The following is a 9217-nucleotide window of genomic DNA, read 5'->3' as shown; positions in this document are numbered from 1 at the left end:
AGGTGACTAGGGAATCCTAAAACTTAGCAAAAGCTTTTAGGACTAAGGTCAGAAAAGCTGGGACTAAGTGAGAGAGTGGCATGGACATATATACACTGCCAAATGTAAAATAGATAGCTAGTGGGAAGCAGCCTCATAGCACAGGGAGATCATCTCGGTGCTTTGTGACCACCTAGAGGGGTGGGATGGCAAAGGTGGGAGGGAGACACAAGAGGGAGGAGATATGGGGATATGTGTATATGTATAGTTGATTCACTTTGTTATAAAGCAGAAACTAACACACCATTGTAAAGCAATTATACTCCAGTAAAGATGTTAAAAAATAATAAATAAAAATAAAAAAATTTAAAAAAGAAAAGCTAAAATTCAGAATGAGATGGAAATGGGAAAAAGTCAGGAAGGGAATGAAAAAAAAAACCTTGGAAACCACACAACTAGAAATTTTCATTATACCTTAGAAAAATGATCACAAAGTGAAGAGGAGCTGGATATAGGAAGGCAGAAATATGAGTCACACCACCTAGCAGCCTCTCTCTGTGGCTGAGTCGAAAGACTAATCAAGATAGGCCATGGTCCTCCATCTCCCTTGGACACGTTGAGGTTATTTCCAATTTGATTCCTTTCCTAAGGCTGCTCTCCTCACTCAGTGTCTGACTTTCAGATACTGTTCATTCTTCAGAGCTTTGCTGCAGTTCCAGCCTCTTCTCAGCACAGCCCTCTCTGTCCAAAATGACAGCCACTTTCTGGATGCACCACGAGCCCTTACACCAACACAGTTTACCACTAAGCGGCTCTTCACTGGGTGTTGAGTGCTTCGTCTGGATTAGTCTGCAGATTCCTAACTAGCAGGACTCATACCTTAAACCTTTTAATAATGTATGAACTTCCTTATGAGAAAAGTCTTACAAGAGATAAAAAATTAAATCATCTTAAATTTATACATTTAATGACTTGTGTTTATTAAAAAGAATAATACTGTAGGAAGTGAACCTGTCTTGGAAAGTTTGGAATATGTGTTCCACAAGACCCATTCACTTAACTCCTAAAATATTTTTGACTGCATATTGATTAGATTGATGTGAGGTAGTAGGAGATGTTTCTTTACGGAGACTTTTCATTCTAACCTGTGTGTTAATAATGTATGAAGTTGATTAGTGCAAATAATCAGATAATATGTCCCGAAGTAGACTCGAGACATTCATTACCACCACCACCTAAAAACTGCTCAGCCTCCTGTATCCTCTATCCTGCTTAATGACATCACCACTCACCCAGTGACCTAAATCAGGGTACCAGTGGTTACCCAGCACTCTTCTTACTCTCATATTTGATTCCTCATCAAATTCTGTTGAATCTCTCTGATTCATCCCTGCGTCTCCTTCAGACAGCTTCTTCCTTGGTTCGGGCCTTAGTTTCTCCACCCAGGCTCTATGGTCATTTCCTAACTGGTTACCTTATATCTGGTCTCACCTCTCTCCAATCCATGCCACATACAGCTGCAGATGATCTTTCTAAAATGCAAATGTTTGTGTCATCCCCCTTTTTAAATATTAAAATGACTCTTAATGTCTAAAGCATAAAGTCCTAACTTTTTTGCGTGTCATTCAAAGGGCCTCATAATCTGATCCCTGCCTTTCCTTTTCATACCAACTTTAAGCATTTGCCTACATACATCGTACCTTCTACCTATGCTAAAATTGTCAGACTTTGAAATACCATGCCATTCCATCTCACTATGTAAAACCATCTTTAACTCTGTATCCATTTACACTGTTTGAGTTAACTTCAGTCCTAACCCAGGGGCCAATTTCTTTCTTGACCATCTCTACAAGGCTGATACTTTTGTCACCACTGTGCCTGGTAAATGCTTTCAATGTATTTGTTCATACACCCATTTTACCAACTAGATATCCTCTACCCTCAGAAGAGTAAGGAGGAACACAGCAGTATGTGGAGAGAGTATGTAGTTTGGGACTTCATATATTACCAGTCACCATAATGACTACTCCAGTGTTTGCTGAACATGGGTGAGTCAGTGATGAAAGAGTGTAAAGGAGGAATTTCAGGGAAAGAGAACATCAGGAGCAAAGGCTCAGAAGCAGCAGTGAAATTGCAGGAGGCTGAGACCAGACCAGGGTGTTTTTACCCTGACACTTCTAAATTGGAGATATTTATGAAGGGGTTATAGGTAAATGAAGAAGCCAGTTTGAACAAGCAGTGACTCAATAAGTAAAACATGAAATGAAACAAAAATAACTCAAAGATTTCTGCCTGGGAGGCTGGAAGATTGGCTGCACCTTCGCAGAACATGATAAACCTGGATTACACATTCAGACAAGTTCTCACCACCTGAATTTGAAAAAATGTCTAAGAGGAAAAACTGAATGGTTACCTACAAATTACTTACAAATATCCTTGCCAGTCTGAGGGTTTACGCCACCTGGTGGCAGTATACCCAATTTTAGATTCTATTTAAAGTGGTATAAACTCTCCAAATTTGTAGGTACCTGCAAATCCTAGCACAGTGTCAGGTATGAAGCAGTTACTCAGGCATTTTTTGTTGAACAAATGAATGAGCTAAACGTATAAATCAATTATTAAATGAGGCAAAGCTCTGTGGTGAAAAGAGCTCTGACCTGAAGTTCGAAGGTCAAGTGAGTAGGTGTCCGGTTCCATACTATTAACTGCGGGGTGACCTAAGAAAGTCACCAGATCTCTGGGTCTCAGTGTTGGTGTCTGTAGAATCTCTAAGTAGGGCCAGAAGAGAAGATACATATCAGTACTAAAAGTACAGAAAGATTCATTGGGGATGACTGAATTTTGTTTTGTATTGTTTTTAATTGAAATATTTAGTTGATTTACAATATTTTAGTTTCAAGTGTACACCATAGTGATTCAAAATTTTTACAGATTATACTCCATTTAAAGTTATTATAAAATATTGACTATATTCTCTGTTGTACAATATATCCTGTAGCTTATTTATTTTATACATAGTAGTTTGTACCTCTTAATCCCCTACCCCTATCTTGCCCCTCCCCCCTTCCCTCTCCCCACCAGTAACCACTAGTTTGTCCTCTTTATCTGTGAGTCTGTCTCTTTTGTTATATTCATTCGTTCACTTTATTTTTTAGATTCCACATATGACTGATATCGTATGATATTTGTCTTTGTCTTACTTCACTTAGTATGATAATCTAAATCCACCTATGTTGCTGCTAATGACATTATTTCATTCTTTTTATGGCTGAGTAGTATTCCATTGTATATACGCACCACATCTCCTTTATCCATTCATGGATGGACATTTAGGTTGCTTCCATATCTTGGCTATTGTGAATAGTGCTGCTATGGACACTGGGGTGCATGTATGTTTTCAAATTAGTGTTTTTGTTTCCTTTGGATATAAATAAATTATTGAATAAATAATAAGGGGAGGAGAGTAGATAAATCTGTGCAGAAAATTTTCCAATTATTTATGTAGATACTCTCCCTTCACAGAGGTGGAACATAATTCCCTACTAAGTATAGCTGTGTACACACCACCAAAGAGTATAAAGCATGGAAAGGAGGAATGAAAGAGTGACTTTATCATGGAGAAACCTGACAAACACTACCTCAGCAAGGTGATCAATGGTGCTAAGTCATGCTGATTAGTACTTACCCTTGACATGACTTCATCTCCGCAGTCTTCTTCCCCAATATCCATAATTCAAGTCTATTCAATAGAAACACATCAGAGAAATCCCAGTTGAGGGGCATTCTACAAAATACCTAACGAGTATTCCTCAAAGCTGCTGAGGTCATGAAAAAATAAGGAAAGCTTGAGAAACTGTCACAGCCAAGAGGAGCTTAAGGAGATATGATGGCTAAATGTAATGTGGTGTCCTGGATAGGATCCTGGAACAGAACAAAGGACTCGAAAACAAAGGAAATCTAAATAAGGTATGAACTTTAGTTAACAATATTGTATCAATATTGGTTCATTAATTGCAACAAATGTACCAACCTAACGTAAGATGTTAGTAATAGAGAAAAGTGGGGTTTTTACAATTTTACAATGCTAAAACTATGCTAAAATAAAGATTGTTTTTAAAAAAAGAAAGCACGAGCCAAACCTCCCATCACACTCAGCACCATGTGGAGATTCAAGGAAACGTCAAAATATTATTAAGTACCTTTTGGAAAATTAGACAGCCAAGGATATGTGAAAGAAAAAGGAGGTTTTCAATCCAGGAAAGAGAAAGATAAAATATGGTTTAGGCACAGTTAGATATAATTTTTTCTTTTGAAAAAAGTATAGTTCATTAAAATACATAGAAAAAATAGAAAATATAGAAAAATACAGAAAAGCAGAAAGGGGAAACAAAAGTTTTCATAATCTCACCATCTAATGCAACTACTATTACTACTATTTTATTTTCAATTTTTAAAAAATATATAAAGTTTTGTGGGTTTTCTCATGTTGTAATCACACTTAATATACAATTTAATTTGGAAGTTTTTCCCCCTCTTAACTTGAAGATAAATCTTACACAGAGCTAGTTAATTAGTATTATTCTGCATTTTGGACAATTAAGTCAAGTGAAAGGGAACTACAGGACTTCCCAAGACTCAATGAATCTCCTGAATCTGCTCTCCTTATCTAGGATGTAGTACAGAACCAGAGAGCATGTATACTATGTTATATAGGAGCTTAATGATGTGTCTCTTGATTTCACTGTGAAGGAGATGTGGTATTTAAGAAACAAAATGGAAAAGGGGAAAAATTCACTGTCAGGCAAGAGCCACAGAAATGAGAGGTGGGGAACTAAGAGTGTTGGGGTCAGAAAATAGTTTAGGGGAAAATAGAAGGGGCATGTGTGTGTTTAAGGAATAATTATAAAATGGCATGGATTGAGAAGAGCACAAGAGATCATCTATTTTGCAAATGTGTGGCCTGTGAACATATTGGGAGAAGAATGTGGTTAAGAGTAAATGGTAGGAAGTATTAACATTATTAAATTCTCTGTAGGTAGGAGCTTGAATTCAGGCAATATTGTTTCTTAAGATTTGATACAATGACAATTTTCCAAATAAAAGTTTGATGTCTTAATTTCAGTTAGACTGAGGGAACTAGAAACAGTAAACATTCTCGAGTACACATTGCCACCCAGTGGATGAATGTACATGATGCACAAATCATATGCAAAGGAAAAGACAAAGGAAGACTGTGAGAGGTTATCACCATGATGCTAGTGTTAAAACTTTACGTTCAGTGATATCATATGTGATCCAAACCTGAATCACACCACTCATTCAGAAAGCCAGACTAGATTTTAATACACATTTTTCAAAGTATTCTGGTAAATATTATGAAAGGCTTTCAGCAATGAAAGAAAAATATTGAGTGTGCTTACCACCACATTAGATACTAAAGTTTCATTAACGCTAATAAAACTTACGTTCATGAATTTCCAATAGGACAAGTCAGAGATACTTAACTCGTCATATGGCAGAAAGAGGGCTGTCAAGGCAGAGATTCGAGATTCCAGTCTTTACTCCCCAGGGTGCTAAAAGCTTTGACGTGAAATCAGAGATGAATTACATCTTTGGCATAATAATTTTGAGTCTCCCTTCATCTGAAGGCAAATAAAAAATATGAGATTAGGGATACACAGAGACAATGGGTGAAGTTGGGTCATTTAAATACGTATTGAGGCCATGTTTATATAGGGATTTCCTAGTGGTTCAACTTGGAGGGGCATAGCAATATTCTCTTGGAGTAACTCAGTAAGAATCTTCTGGTATTCTACAGACAAGTCTAAATTTATATACTGTCTTTCCTAAAAAGAAAAATAAAATTTATGCAATTGGCATGACATTGAATGTCTAAGGAAAACTAGTCTGGGGCTTTGGTTTTTGCTATGTTTATGCAGTATCCTAAATAGAGGTTTATCCATTCACTTTTGAACACCTCTCAATAGGGAACCCACGAACTAATGTGCTTCTTTCTTGGATCTGGGATTTATCAATCTAATCCTACTTATGGGCTAATAAATTAGTCTATCACCAGTACTGGCAGAAGATGTGAGATGACTGAGTTAGAGACAAAAGATTTCATTATTCATAGTTAACAAGTAGGATAAACATCTTATCTGAGTTAGTTCCCTTCCCTCCAAGTCCCATGGGGGCACCAAAGAGGGGCTCAGGTGTATTGTATGCACATAGTAGGTTTTTGTCCTAGGTTAAGAACACTGAGCTTGGGGAATTCACTTTTATAATAAGTGGTAAGCAAGTCTGCCTTTTCTCCAAAATGGTATCTTAACCTATCCCTCAAGATTGCTTGCTGTAAACACAACCCTGATAAATGTCCTGGGAAAAAAAAGAGCAAACAGGGCCTTGCTGGAGTACTTAAGGCCCATGGCAGATAGTCTTTCTCAACATTCATACTAATCCAAAATCAGTCTTCCTATAATTTCCACTAATTTGTTCTATTTTTTTCTATTCCATCAGCATTCTGTACTTCAAATATCTATGGTGTGTTGTTTAAATTCCACTGAGACTTCTTTTCTCCAAGCTAATCATTTCTAGTCCCTTTGACCCATCCCTCCCATAATCTGGCTTTGGGCCCCCTCACCATTAGTATTGCTTTTCTCTGACCTTGTTTAAGGGGTACTTCCCAAAATGTACTACAATACCCCAAGTATGGTCTAATCAATTTAGAACAGAATAGAAACATTGCTTTGCTCATCCTAGAAGTATATTTCTATATGGCAACCTGGGATCCCATGAGGTTTTTTGGCAGTCCCATTAATTCTCATTGAAAAACACTAACTTTTACCATAAACTGCTATTAAGCCATACACTTTTATTCTATTCTATTCTTATGCCAGAGGGTGGAAGTTCCATGTAGTTTTTCATTAAAGGAATCATCATACCAACCAGATTCCACTTAACAAAATAGAAAATGTAAAAGTAAGCTTATTATTTTAGGATAGTTATTTAGCAGAAAAGTGTGGCTCCTTATTGTTTCCTATTTTGTGAATTATAGACCTCCTGTGTTAATATAAATGGCATATAATGCTCATATTCTTCATTCAAACAAGAATCCAACAGTCAGATATGTTTGCTTTCTCCTCTCCACTCCCCACACCATGCATATAAAAGAATGAGTTGACAATGTTCATCTTCTGCTTTAATAAAGAAAATTGTAATGTGTACATTTTCTAAACAAAAATTGTTACTTTAAATATTACTAGCAGTGCAAGAAGTTTAAATTTTTAAAAATTATGGCTAAATTTCAAACATTCACGAAAGTAGAGAAAACAGTACAATGAACCCCCAGATAACCATCGCTCGGGTTTAACAGTTCAAGATTTTGCCATGTTTGCATCATATCCTTATTACTATCATTATTATTGAAACATTTGGTAGCAACTGGCATGTAACACATCAGTTTACTCCTACACAGTTCAATACAGATCAACATAGATATTTTTTACAGAACTTCAATATCATTAACCTCTAGAAAAACTAATGATAATTCCTGGCATCATTTAATACCTAGATCATATTCAAATTTTTCCCAATTGTCTCAAAAATATGTTCTATAGTTTATTTCTTCTCATTGGAATCCAAACTAGGCCCACTCATTTCATGGGACTGTTAGGTCTAATAAATTTATTTTAATCCAGAATAGTCCCCCTCTTATCTTTTTTTTTGGTAAAATGATATAGCCACTTTTTTATTTAAAAAAAATTTTATTGAAGTATAGTTGACATATTGGTTTCAGCTGTATCTCCCACCCTTTTTAAAATTCTTGACCAGTTTCAAAAAGTGGATCACTTTTTTACCACCCCAAATTTGTGGTATCCTTTAACTTAATCCTCCCTCCCCCATATTTCTTACACATTGATAATTAGCTCTAGAGCTTGATTAGATTCAGGCTAAAACAAGTACTTAAGGAAAGTGAAATAATAAGGAAGCACTGGTAAGATGTAAACTGTAGGAATGTATGATGAAAAAATAAATAAGAAGAAAATAAAGGAAAATAAAAATTCAAAACTCAATTGTCACCACGAACAGGTCTATTTTCTACAGATGTTTCTCATGGAATGAGAGTACCCTTTTTGTTGTTGTTAGAAAGGAATGTGGTATTTTGAGCTACTGAATCTGCTAGAAATTTTAATTGTTTAATAAGATACAGTAACTGGACACCCCAGTCTTTTGAGAACTACATAAAAGAAAAAGCCTGCTCCAGATACAGAAAGGACATAGCTCACCTCAGGCAATTGGCACAGACATAGGGAGCGTGATGTAACCATTTCTTTCTCTACGAAGAAAATGTGTCTACGGAGAGTATGAGAAGTTTGTCTCCACACAACTGACATGTGATCATTGTGAGTCCAAACCAAATGCATTAATCCGGAAAAAGCAGTACTGGCAGATTTCTTTTTCCTTCATTAAGCAATGACCTCACACGGAACAATGCATTACTTACAGCAGTTGCCTCATCTTTGAAATCACAAGTAAAGTTTAAAAACACTGCCTACAATGGAAATGGACGTGCTCTAGACCAGAGCTCCCATAAACACATACAGTGAGCATAAGGACCATGCTTCCATTCTTTACTGCCCGATATACAAAATTTTTATAGAGAGAAATCTATGATTCCACTGCATCCAATGTATTTTGTGTGACTTTACAGTAGCTGGGGCAAAGAGGCTATGCACCATACATGGCACATACTTCTTGTTTACCATTTAGCACACACACAGATCCATGTCTAAGATTGGTGGCACGAAGAGTTCACATAAAAGGATGGACACATCGGAAGTATAACTTTAGGACAACTGAGTGAAAACAAAGATCAAATCCTACTTTGAGATATAAAATGAGTTCATATGTCACTGTCCTCTTATTTCCAGCTTCTGAATCCATGGGTATCATGTATGTTTTTGTCATGTGACACAGAATAAGCTTCTTTGAATCCCTCCCACCCCCCAATCTATTTACAGAAGAGCAGTTACTGGAGATTCTGTAGAAGTGAGACCCAGGTAGGTGAGGATTCCTAAATGTTTTTACCTACTTGAACTATAATAAGTTGCATCTACAGTAAGAGCTATATATGTGTTTTGTACAAATAAATAGAGATTAAGATTGGTTCAACTTTATACCAAGAAACAGAGCAGAGCTACTTGTAGAAATACTACCTCCTAGTGGAAAGATCATTTTT

Source organism: Grampus griseus (genome assembly GCF_964374135.1).
Source record: "Grampus griseus genome assembly, chromosome: 18".
Classification (NCBI taxonomy): Eukaryota; Metazoa; Chordata; class Mammalia; order Artiodactyla; family Delphinidae; genus Grampus; species Grampus griseus.
This window is presented reverse-complemented; position numbering follows the sequence as displayed.